The 12,651-nt window shown below is 49.9% G+C and overlaps 1 long non-coding RNA gene across 1 annotated transcript; it reads left to right on the top strand.

Annotated features, from left to right (window-relative positions):
• Positions 1-221: 221 nt before the first annotated feature.
• Positions 222-2,462, top strand: LOC111156651. The gene is made up of 3 exons (XR_002641249.1): positions 222-250; positions 348-528; positions 2,437-2,462. It is a non-coding gene; the product is annotated as an uncharacterized LOC111156651 (long non-coding RNA).
• Positions 2,463-12,651: the final 10,189 nt, after the last annotated feature.

The raw sequence follows: 12,651 nt of genomic DNA, 5'->3' as shown, positions 1-12,651 counted from the left end.
TCCCAGGCTCCCTCGCTGCCTGGCTTCCAGCTGGGTTCAGCCCAAGGGGGTTCAGTGAAAAAGGATAAGTCAGAGCACTGGAGGAAGGGAAAGGCTGGGGTGTTTCCTCCATCTCACTCTGAGCCTGCCAGGATCTCTAACAGCCGTGCTCTGTGTGGGCACCCTTGTTGGACAGACCCTTTCCAGGGTTCCTGCTCTGCCAGACTGCCCAGAGTTCAGGTGCAGATAATGGTCCCTTTCCAAACGTAAGGTGCATGGAATCTTCTGTTACTTCAGTCTGGGATTGGGTTTTCAGTTCTTCCAGCATCTCTGTAACCACTGCCCCCACATTACATTTCCTCTGTTAGACTCCCTGACTGGACACCATTTCCCTAACTCATCAGATGAGGAGCCTGGGGCCAGGGGAGCCATGGGCCTGCCTGTGGAACCTGGATCAGAGGGAGCACTGGAACCCAGTCCCCAAGCTCCTCCCTGGATACCTGCGGGTGAGCCTCCTCATGAAGGGGGCCCTTGGGGTCCGAGCCCAAGGTGGGTTACATTTTCCTGGTAAGGAGAAAACCAGAAATAAAGCTGAAATTGCTAATTGGTGCACAGAAACTAGCCAAATACTCCAATCAGCCAGAAAGGACCTTCCTTTATTTATTTTTATTTATTATTATTTTTTAAAAGATTTTATTTATTTGAGAGAAAGAGTGAGTGAGAGAGAGCACAAGCTGGAGAAGACACAGGGGGAGAGGGAGGAACAGACTCCCCGCTAAGCAGGGAGCCTGATGTGGGACTCGATCCTAGGACCCCGGGATCATGACCTGAGCTGAAGGCAGACTCTTTTTTTTTTTTTTTTAATCTTTTTAAAATTTTATTTTTTATAAACATATAATATATTTTTATCCCCAGGGGTACAGGTCTGTGAATCGCCAGGTTTACACACTTCACAGCACTCACCATAGCACATACCGTCCCCAGTGTCCATAACCCCACCCCCCATCTCCCAACCCCCCTCCCCCCATCAACCCTCAGTTTGTAAGGGCAAAAATGAACTATTGGGATTTTATCAAGATCAAAAGCTTTTGCACAGCAAAGGAAACAGTTAACAAAACCAAAAGACAACTGACAGAATGGGAGAAGATATTTGCAAATGACATATCAGATAAAGGGCTAGTGTCCAAAATCTATAAAGAACTTAGCAAACTCAACACCCAAAGAACAAATAATCCAATCAAGAAATGGGCAGAAGACATGAACAGACATTTCTGCAAAGAAGACATCCAGATGGCCAACAGACACATGAAAAAGTGCTCCACATCACTCGGCATCAGGGAAATAGAAATCAAAACCGCAATGAGATACCACCTCACACCAGTCAGAATGGCTAAAATTAACAAGTCAGGAAATGACAGATGCTGGCGAGGATGTGGAGAAAGGGGAACCCTCCTACACTGTTGGTGGGAATGCAAGCTGGTGCAACCACTCTGGAAAACAGCATGGAGGTTCCTCAAAATGTTGAAAATAGAACTACCCTATGACCTAGCAATTGCACTGCTGGGTATTTACCCTAAAGATACAAACGTAGTGATCCGAAGGGGCACCCAAATGTTTATAGCAGCAATGTCTACTATAGCCAAACTATGGAAAGAACCTAGATGTCCATCAACAGACGAATGGATAAAGAAGATGTGGTATATATACACAATGGAATACTATGCAGCCATCAAAAGAAATGAAATCTTGCCATTTGCGACGACGTGGATGGAACTAGAGGGTATCATGCTTAGCGAAATAAGTCAATCGGAGAAAGACAACTATCATATGATCTCCCTGATATGAGGGAGAGGAGAGGCAACATGGGGGGTTAAGGGGGTAGGAGAAGAGTAAATGAAACAAGATGGGATTGGGAGGGAGACAAACCCGAAGGCAGACTCTTAAGCAATTGAGCCACCCAGGCACCCAAAGGATCTTCCTTTAAAGTCAGCTTAAAAAAAAAAAAGAAAAGATGGGGCACCTGGGTGGCTAAGTGGGTTGAGCCTCTGCCTTCAGCTTGGGTCATGATCTCGGGGTCCTGGGATCGAGCCCCACATCGGGCTCTCTGCTCAGCAGGGAGCCTGCTTTCCTCTCTCTCTCTCTGCCTGCCTCTCTGCCTACTTGTGATCTCTGTCTGTCATATAAATAAATAAATAAAATCTTAAAAAAAAAAAAAGAAAAGATAAAAAGAGAAACTTGGTGTCAAGGTATTAAAGAAAGAGGGGGATCTTATTTCTGCTTTCTATTTGCCTCTTTGGCCTTTGAGGGGGACCTATGGGCTGGGGATCTTTTGAAGAGAAACAGAGACCCCTCAACCCTTTTCTGGGATGGCTGGACGCTGGTGGGGGGCACCCATGTCTCGGTCAGAGCACCTTCTTCGTTGAGCGTAGTTGACACACAATGTTACATTGGTTTCAGGTACAACAAGGTGATCTGAGAAGTTTCTGTGTTCCGCTGTGCTCACAGCCAGTGTGGCCATCTGTCCCCACACAGTGCTGTAACAGCATCATTGACTCTGTTCCCCATGCTGTGCCTTTTATTCCCATGACTTATTCCTTCCGTAACTGGAACTCTGTATCTCCTGCTGCCTTCACGCACTTTGCCCATCCCCCACTCCTCCATGTCCAGAGCATCTTGCAATGACTTCTTTGGGGTGTGCCTAGGAGCCTGACCCTGGTCACAACCCAGGCCCACAGCCACCAGCCTGGTCCGCGTCAGACTCCAGCCCAGCACCTGCTTCAGCTCCCTTCCCCCCTCAACGCTGGTCCCACACCCGCCCTTCCCGAGGGCACTCTGTGGTCAGCAGGGGCAGCAGAGCCCTGACAACCACCCTGTGACTCACGCATTCTTCAGAGGTCCCTGAGCTGGTGCTGCCTGCCGCCTGCAGCTCCCAGGAAGGTTCGGCTCTGGCCACACAGGCGTATCTGAGGGGATTTGTGACCCAAGAGGTTTTTTCTTTTTTTTTCTTAACTTTATTTTTAATTGTGGTAAAATACACATAACATAAAATTTGCCATCTTAACTGTTTCTGGGAGTCAAGTTTAGTGGCATGAAGTACGGCCACATGGTTGTGGAGCCCAGCCATCCCCTCCACCCATCCCAGAACGCCTTCTTCTTCCCATCCTGCAGCGTGGCGCCCATCGATGGCTAACTCCTCATTCTCCCTGCCCCCCACCTGGCCCCTGGCAGCCTCCCTTCTCCTTTCTGCCTCCGTGAACTTGACTTCTCTGGGGACCTCATGTAGGGGGACTGTCCTTTGTGACTGGCTTAGGTCACTGAACACGATGGCCTCCAGCTTCATCCCTGTGTCAGAACTTCCTTCCTTTTTGAGGCTGAAGAATATTCCACTGCATGTCTACGCCACGTTTTGTGTATCCATTCATCCACTTGGGTGGCTTTGACCTTTCAGCTACTGGGAATAACGCTGCTGTGAACGTGGGTGGGGGCGGGGGGCAACGATCTGTGGGAGACCCTGCTTTCAATTCTCCTATGTTCATACTCAGAAGTGAAGTTGCTGGATCCTACGGTACTTCTGGTTTTAATTTTTTGAGGAACCTCCATTTGGTTTCCCACAGATGAGTTATTCTGCTTTTCCACCAACAGTACACAAGGGATCCCTTCACTCCATCACTAGCTGTTGTCTTTCTTTTTTCCCCACACCTCTAGCCATCCTAATGGGTATGAAGTATCTTTTACCTGTATCATTCATGTTTTAAAAAGTGGGTTCTTTATGTGGAATAAAAATTTCAACATCAATTTTCTTCTTCCCAATTTCAGTGTCTCTGTTTCTAGAGACATTCACTGTTTCCACCCCAAAGAATGCTTCTGGAGATGGTCTATGCACAGATAAACAGATGTGTACATACTTTTTAAAACAAACAACAAATGGGGCACCTGGGTGGCTCAGTGGGTGGAGCCTCTGCCTTCGGATCGGGTCATGATCTCAGGGTCCTGGGATTGAGCCCCTCATCGGGCTCCCTGCTCAGCGGGGAGACTGCTTCCCCCTCCAACCTCTCTCTGCCTGCCTCTCTGCCTATTTGTGATCTCTTTCAAATAATAAAAATAAATAAATAAATAAAACAAACAACAAGCAAGAGCATAGATTACATATTATTTTACGTTACTTTTTTTTAAAAGTGAACATGGCATTTTTCACATAACATTCCTTAACTGTATCTACAAGTGACAAGAGATTTAAATCTGTATAGGACATTGAAAATATAACGGAAGTCCTCGTCCTTCCAACCCAATACAGAAAGTTTGGACTTTTGGAAGATAACATACACAAACAAATCTTAAAACAAACAAACAAAAGAAGTCCTTCCTTGTTAAGCTGTTCCCTCTGCTTAAGTTTTATGCTAATGCTCTGAGGACAAGGGCATTTCTATGTTTTGGATGTAACACACACACACACACACACACACACACACTGGGGCAGTACCCTGTCATCAGACACATTAATATTTCTGCAGCAAAAGATAAAGATAAATTACACCAAGTGGGATAAAGATTCTAAATAGCCAGGCATTGGTCATGGTCAGGTTTTGCCACCAAATGCTTTTGAAAAGCTTTCAGTTTTCAGAGATTGTTGAATTCCAGAATTGCAGATAAGAGATTGCAGGCTTGTAGTATTTAAGGAGTGCCAGATTCTGGATTGGAAGCTTTCCCCCTGCCCCCCTCTCCTCAAAAGATTTTATTTATTTGACACAGAGGAGAGAGAGAGCAGGAGCACAGGTAGGCAGAGCGACAGGCAGAGGAAGAGGGAGGGGCAGGTTCCCCACTGAGCAAGGAACCTGATGTGGGACTCAATTCCAGGACTCTGAGATCATGACCTGGGCTGAAGGCAGAGGCTTAACCCACTGAGCCACCCAGGCGCCTCTGGATTGGAAACCTTTTTCATCTTACGTTTGCTACTCACAATAACCTCACAAGATAGAAACTTTACTGGTGGGGAAACTGAGGCATGGGGACAGAAAGTAATTTGCCCAAGTAGGTGCCCAAGCTGGGACTGGAACCCAGGTCTGTCTGATCCCCATGCCCGGGCTCATCCCGCTGTGTCCCAGGGGATGACATACCCTTGTCTGGTGTAATTATCAATAGCGCTGCTTCCCTCTCAAAAGAGCTGGGTCTTGGAATATATGTTATATGGTCATGTCCACGGTGCTCTGCTATGCCTTGGTGACCGGAGCTTTCTGGAGCTTAAAACAGCCTTTACACTTCACTGGCCTGGACTGTCTTTTTGTCAAGCACTTTACAGCGTATCAAGAAGGGGGTGGACAGCCCTGGGAGTTCTTCCTTTTCCTTGAAGACGTCCCTGAATTCTGAAACGTTGGGGGAGCTCACGGTCGACGCCGCACTGCTTACCTCTTCGTTTGGTGGGATGATGTGTTCTCTCTGATTTAAATTAAAAAAAAAAAAAAAAGTTGTGGTAAAATACACCAAGCCAAATTTACCATTTTCACTGTTTTCTCAGTGTGCAGGTCAGAGGCATTAAGCACATTCACATTATTGTGCAACTGTCACCAACGTCCTTCTCTAGAACTTTCTCATCTTGCAAAAATGAAACTGTGCCCATTAAACGCTGACCCCTCCCTCTCCCCCAGCCCCTTAGAAGGCAACCACCCTTCTAATTTCTTCCTCTGTGAATTTGACGACTCTAGGGGCCTAGCATAGTTGGAACCATCCAGAATTTGTCCTGATTGTGACTGTTTAAATTCACTTAGCACCATGTGCTTAAGGCTCCTCTATGTTGTAGCATGTAGTAGAATGCCCTTCCTTGGGGCACCTGGGTGGCTTCATGGGTTGAGCATCTGACTCTTGATTTTGGCTCAGGCTATGATCTCAGGGTCCTGGATCAGGTGCTGAGTCGGGCTCTGAGCTCATCCCTGAGTCTGCTTGAGACTCCCTCCCTCTCTCTCTCTCTCCCTCTACCCCTCCCCACCTTGTATGCACACATTTTTTTCTCTCTCTCTCCCTCTCTCTAAAAATAAATAAAATATTTAAAAAATATTTTATTTACTTATTTGTCAGAGAGAGAGAGAGCAAGAGAGAGCGAGCACAAGCAGGGGGAGTGACAGGCTCCCCGTTGAGCAAGGAGCCCGATTCTGGACTCGATCCCAGGACTCTGGGATCATGACCTGGGCCCAGGGTGGATGCTTAACTGACTGAGCCATCCTGGTGTCCCTAGAAATAAGTAAATAAAATCTAAAAAAAAAAAAAAAAAGAACGTTCTTCCTTGTTAAGCTGTTCCCTCCGCTTAAGTTTTCGGTTGATGCTCTGTGGACCAGGGCATTCTGGGGGCTACGGGTTGTTTGATGGCTCAGTCAGTATCAGCGGGTACATGATGGGCAGATGAGAAGTGTTTAGGACTGCAGCTGCCCTGGGAGAGAGGCCAGAGGCTGGCAGACCAGGAGGGCCCCACACGATCTGTGGCCTGGTGGCATTTGTGGCTGTTAACCACACCTGTGCTTTAGTTTCTGCCGTAGGTTAATGGTTGACTTATTACGTGGAATCAAGGGGCAGATGTTGCTGTTTTCTCATCAGTCCAGCAGCGGCATCGCCCTTCGATCAGGGTGTGTGTGTGTGTGTGTGAGAGTGGGAGCTGAGAGCGTGCGGCAGTGAGCGTATGTGTGTGTGGAAATGTGTGAGCAAGTGAGAGTATGTGCGGGTGTGGATATGGGCGAGTGTGCGAGAATGTGTGTGAGTGTGGGTGTGACTATGTGTGCGTGTGTAAGAACACGTGTGAGTGTGTGCATGAGTGCGTGAGGAAGTGCCCGGGGGGGTCACTCCGCAGCTACAGGCTAGAATGGGGACGAGGCCTAGTCTCTCTTCCCGCTCACCCTGCCTCAACAGAAGCCCTGGTTTAGAGAAATTACGGATACGCTCAGTTCTAGATTTGAGACCCTAATTGGGCTTCTTTGGTTCTACATGGAAAGAGGAAAGTCTTGAGTTTCTTTCTTTCACTTTTTATGTGTGTTCTCATCAAAGGACAGGGAGAGGAAGATGCTGGCACTGGGTCTGTGAGGTCTTTGGTCTTTTAGGGCCAAGACAGTCCTTCCTCAGACCCAGGTCCTGCCCTTCTGCGGGGCAGCCCCCATCCCACGTGTTCAGGTTAAGGCTGTTGTCATCCTGCTTTACTGTCTGGAAAGGGAGGCACAGATAGCGTGTGATCGCGGCGTCAAATAGCAGCGATCTTGCTTTGTGGAGGAGGCTTGCTCGGGACCCCATGTGGGGTTGAGTGCGGAATTTCCAGCCTGGGAGGGATCCTGGTCTGTCTGGCTCAGGAAGTGGCTGTGAGGTGTCTGTTCCATCAGAAGCCCGGGTCTGGCGTCCTCCCCCTTCAGACAGAGCCCCGGTTCTGGCCGTGCGGCCTGCTTCCTCTCCTACCCCATGTGGCTCACTCAGCGGAAGGTACGGAGAGAAGGAGCCCCACAGGGTGGTCTGGCCAGGCCTGCCGGTGCAGGGCCCCAGCCTCACCTGGCCTCACTTGGGAATTTGGGTGAGGGGAGGGCTCGTTTGCTCTCAGAGTGACCTGGAGTCTAGCTGGGGCCGGTGACCCTGAAACTGTCCCAGCCGTCAGTGTCAGTGCAGGCCCAGACATCCCCCTGATGCTGCTCCAGCTCCTCAGAGTCCTGAAGCTCTGGTCAGCACCAGGAGCACTGCCCATTTGGAAGCTTCCATGGCATAAATGGGAAGCGGAGACTCTGGGGTAGAGGCAGGGAAGACGGAGGTGGCTGTCTGGGTTCATCATCCAGGGACAATTCTCTGCTTGTCACTGAGCTCCTGTGAGTGACTGAAAACCAATGGGAAGCGAGCAGAGTTTGGACAAGCCACACAAACCAAACCCAGCTAGGGCACCACCGCCTCTGAGATGCCGCATTCTGACACGCGCACCCGCCCGCCCTGGGGGTCGCAGGACACAGGGTCTGCAGACAGACTTCTCGGAAATGCGTGCGGGGTCTTCGTCAGTCAGCCCTGAACCTGTCACAGATCTGGCGCAGATTGGAACTAGGAAGGTTTGTGTGTGCACGTCTGTGTGTATGTGCATGTGTGTCTCTGTGTGTCTCAGTTTATATGTGTGTATGTGTGCCTATGTGTGTATGTTTGTGTATATGCATGTATGTGTACGTGTGTGCCTGTTTCTCTGTGTGCACATATGTATTGTGTGTGTCTGTGTTTGTGTATATATGTGTCTGTGTGTATGCATGTGTGGGTGTATGTAAGTCTCTGTGTGTATGTATATGTGTCTGTCCATGTATGTATGTGTATGATTGTGTGTTCCATGTGTATTTGTATGTCCCTGTGTGTATGTAGACTGTGTGTGTGCATGTGTTTGTATGTGGAGAGTGTGTGTGTATGTGTATGTACATAGAGAGTGGGTGCGTGTATGTGTATGTCTGCAGAGAGAGTGTGTGTACCTGTGTGCATGTAGAGTGTGTCTGTGTGTACAGAGAGTATGTGTGACTGTGTGTGTGTAAAGAGTGTGTATGTCCATGTGTGTGTAGCATTGCCGTGTAGGTTCCAGCCTTTCCCTGGCTGTTGGGCAGAAGCTCAGCGGATCTGCTCGCAGCCCCTCAGGATCCCGGCTGCAGAACAGGCTGGGGGATGGCGGAGGCCCCGGGCTGTCCGGCTGGGAGCGCAGGGGCAGGTGAAATAGCCTGGGCCTGCTGTGTGCAGCCTGAGAGAGGAGATGTGGGAGGAGGGGAGGGAGGGCTGGGCACATGGGTTGACAGGGGCGGGAGCCCAGGCTGCGGGTGGGTGGGCTCTGAGGCTGGGGCTGGGGCAGATGGCCCCTTCCGTCCGCACGCAAGCTCCTTTTGAACCCTGTACAGCACAGAATGCATCCAAGACGAGCAGACGGTCTGGTCTTGCTCCTGCGGTAGCTGTATTTTAAAATCCCCCGTGCACTTACCGCAAACCACCCGCAGCGGGGGGGAGAGCTCATCCGCGGCTGGGCCTGCTCTTGCAATCCTGGAGGCCAATTGTGGGCCACAAGGCACAGACGGGCCGCTGCGTTGCTGTCGTACTACCTTACCCCGAGAGGTCGCCCCGGGTGACTGGTGGGGGCTGGCGCTGGGCCCGGTCCCGCTCTGCTCGCTGCTGCCCCTTCAGCGCCCCTCTGCCCTCTGTCTCCTGGCCGGGCTCCTACTTGCCGGCAGTGGGGCGGCGGAAGCCGGGGGTGGGTAGGTGGGGGGGGGGGGGGGGGGTTGGGGTTGGGGAAGCCGAGGTAGGTCCCGGTCCAAGGCCATCATCTGCCCCCGGACCGGTGGGTCTCCAGAGCTCCCTTGCACAATGTTTCCTGTGAGTGTTTTCGCCAGGGGCTTGCCAACTGTCAGGTCCGCACATGACCTTTAAAACTGTTGAAAAGGAGCCACTTCTGGAGAATGTGGCTTCCTCCTGCTGCCTGTCCACTGCTCAAGGACGTGCCTGCCTGCCTCCCTGCCAAGGCCGGCCGCCCACCACTGGGGGAGTAAGCCGGACATGAAGCTCCTTGCTTGGTCCCTTGGGATCTGGTTTTACTGTCTTAGCATTATTATTGCTATGTCACCTCGGCTGTCTTCTGCGCGTCTGTTAGTGAATTTAGCATCTCCTCATCTCCAGGAAAACCCAGATGTTTTCTGTTCTCTGGCAACTGTCCCCACCCTCCTCCCCACCCCCACAGCCCGACACTCTCTGATTCTCAGCCCGGCTCCCTGAGCTGCCTTTCCGCAGCCTTATCTGCCTTGGAGAGGCTTCTGGTGGGAGGGAGAACGCGGAGCATCACCGTGGGGACCTGGAATAGGAGGGGGAAAAAGCAGCCTGTGGGCGACAGGTGAAGGGAGCTGAGGAGAAAGAGGTCAGTCATTGCTGCTGCTGTTAAGGCGTGGGTGGGAGGAATCCCTAAATTCAAGGCCCAGGGAGACTTTTCTCCCCCCATCATTTCAATTTTGGTTGTTCTTCCCTGGACCGCGGCACAACTTTGCACTGAGTTCTAGGGGTCTTTCAGAATGGAAATAGGTCCTCCTAGGTGGACCCACCTTCCGCCTGTTCCCCTGGGGGTGTGCGCTGAGCGAGGGGCTCCTCCCCCATCCCCCAGTCACAGCCAGTTAACCCCCAGTTCTCCGGCCTCACTCTTGCATTCCCTTCCCCTTCTCTCCATTACCCCCAATTCAGGAGTCAGTGACCTTCAGCCTGCCAGCCGGGTCTGGCTTGTACATCAAGTCCTATTGGAGAATAGCCACGCCCCTTCATCCGCAAACTCCACCTCGAGGCTTTTTGGCTGCCATCGCAGAGTGGAACACACCCCCCCCCCCCCATGTTTACTCTCTGGCCCTTCGCAGAAAACGTTGCCAACCCCTGCCCTAATTCATCCTTATCTTCTTTCAGTGGGATTATTGAACCACCTTTGTAACGGCTGTTCCTGTCCCCTGTCTGGCTCCCCGTCCAATCCGTTTTCTACACTCCCGTGTTCCTAAAGTAACCATCTGCTGACGGCACTTTTTACATTTGCTTCTTTGGCTCCTCGAGCTTTCTGGATGGATTCTGAACACCATCTTGTGTTTTGCTGGATTCTTCCGCCTGGTGCGAGCCCTCCTTTTGCTCTGACCCCACGTTGGACTACGTGTGACTTCCAAGCACACCGCGTTCCCCAGGCACCTGGGCCTCCCTCCCAGGGTCGAGTTGTTTCCTCTTCCTGGAATGACCTTTCTCTCTGCTCCTCGCCAGGCCTGCTTTCACTCCACAGTTCTCAGGAAAACCTCTCAACTTCGCAAGACTGGATTAGAGGCCTTTTCTGTGTGCTTTCCTGGCTTTCCAGAATTCCTCCCTTATAAGACATACCATGTTTATTGACACTGCACATTCATTCATACATTCATTCTCTCTATATATCAGTCACTTGACTAAGAGGTCTAGATTTAGGAAAAAAATCTGGGGACACCTGGGTGGCTCAATCCATTAAGCATCTGCCTTGGGCTCAGGTCGTGATCCTGGAGTCCCGGGATCGAGTCCTGCATTGGACTCCTTGCTTAGCAAGGAGTCTGCTTCTCCCTCTGCCTGCAGCTCTCTCTGCTTGTGTTGTCTCTCTGACAAATACAGAAATAAAATCTTTAAAAATATTTTTTAAAGAATTAAATAACTAAATAATTCATTAAATAAATAAAATAATCCAAAGCTCCCTGATGGTCTCAGAGGCTTGCAGGCTAGTGGAGGAAATAGAAATGAAATGAGATTAAGAAGGAGGCTAGGGAATATTAGAGAGGAGGATACCCTAAGGTGAAAAACTTAAGCAGGCAGGAGGAATTGAAATACTCTGGGAGTGTTGACATTGTAGATGAGGTGACCAGAGACGGCCTCATCGTGAAGGGGGTTTTGGGTAAAGGCTTGAAGGAAGGGAGAGACCATGTAGGTATTTGGGGAGGAGCATTCTAGACCAAGAAAACATGAATACAAAGATGGAAGGAAAGAGGTAACTGTGGGGAGGGCAGTGGGGGTCCTGAAAAGGGCCTTGGCCTTCATTTAAGAGCCCATGTAGAGTACTGAGGAGAGGAGTGGCATGGTCTGACTTGAGTCATAATAGAGTCATCCTGGTTGTACTCTTACTTTCCACCAGGCAGAGAAGGTCCTTGAGGACACGTATTGTGCCTGTTGACCTTTATTCTCAGACAACAGCATTCTGGCTCATAGAGGACCACAGTAGGTGATTTACAAATGGATGATGAATGAACGAATCTACGAATGAATGCTGTCTCCCAGCAGGCTGGGTCCCGACTCCTAAGGGCTTGGGAAGTCTTCTCACTGTTGAAGGAAAGCTCTGGTAGCAGCTGCTGTCAAAAGCCAAGTCCCTGGGGCTCTTAGCTGCCTGCTTGGATGTCACTATGGCAGCAACACACATCCAAACCAGTTTTCCTTGTTGCCACAGAAAGGGCTGCTTAATGGATCAATGTCACCCAGAGGGAGGATTTCAGGGGTGTATCATATAGCACTGACCTTGACCCTGCCCTGTGCAATGTTCTGCTCAGGAACCGAGATGAAGCCACAGAGAGTTATTACCCACATTACAGATGGAGGTGGGAGGGATAGATGATTTATGGATGGATAGACTCAGGATTTAGAACCATCTCTGTAGGTTCAAGCCAAGAGACCCTATCGATAAGAGAAGGTAAATAAGAAGCTATATAAGGTTCTATGTCAAAGCCAAAAAATCAACTGTGAAAATCAAATTGGGGATATGTAGTTTTAGTAGGTGATAAACACCACCTGAGTGAAAAGTGTAAAGCCATCGTCAAAAATCCTAAAGCAATCTGAGAAGCCATTCTAGAAGGATATTCACGGATGCCAATTATCTGAGAGTTGTAATCCTCCTCTGACTATGCAAGGCCACACCCAAGACTTCACGTCCAGGCCTGGATTAGACACCTAAAGAGTGCTGTGAACACACTGGGAAGGTGACAGAAGAGGCATGTTGGGAGCACAGGGGACACTTGGAGGAGTCTAGGGGTCAGGCTCGATAGCTCTCTTCAAACATCTGAATTGTCAGGGCAACAGGGTTTATTTATTTATTTATTTATTTATTTTTAAAGATTTTATTTATTTATTTGACAGAGAGAAATCACAAGTAGGCAGAGAGGCAGGCAGAGAGAGAGGAGGAAGCAG

Source organism: Enhydra lutris, unplaced genomic scaffold (assembly GCF_002288905.1).
Source record: "Enhydra lutris kenyoni isolate GAN:26980312 unplaced genomic scaffold, ASM228890v2 scaffoldscaffold48, whole genome shotgun sequence".
NCBI classification, from domain to species: domain Eukaryota; kingdom Metazoa; phylum Chordata; class Mammalia; order Carnivora; family Mustelidae; genus Enhydra; species Enhydra lutris.
The sequence above is the reverse complement of the archived record's forward strand: the minus strand, read 5'-3'. Positions and strand labels throughout refer to the sequence as shown.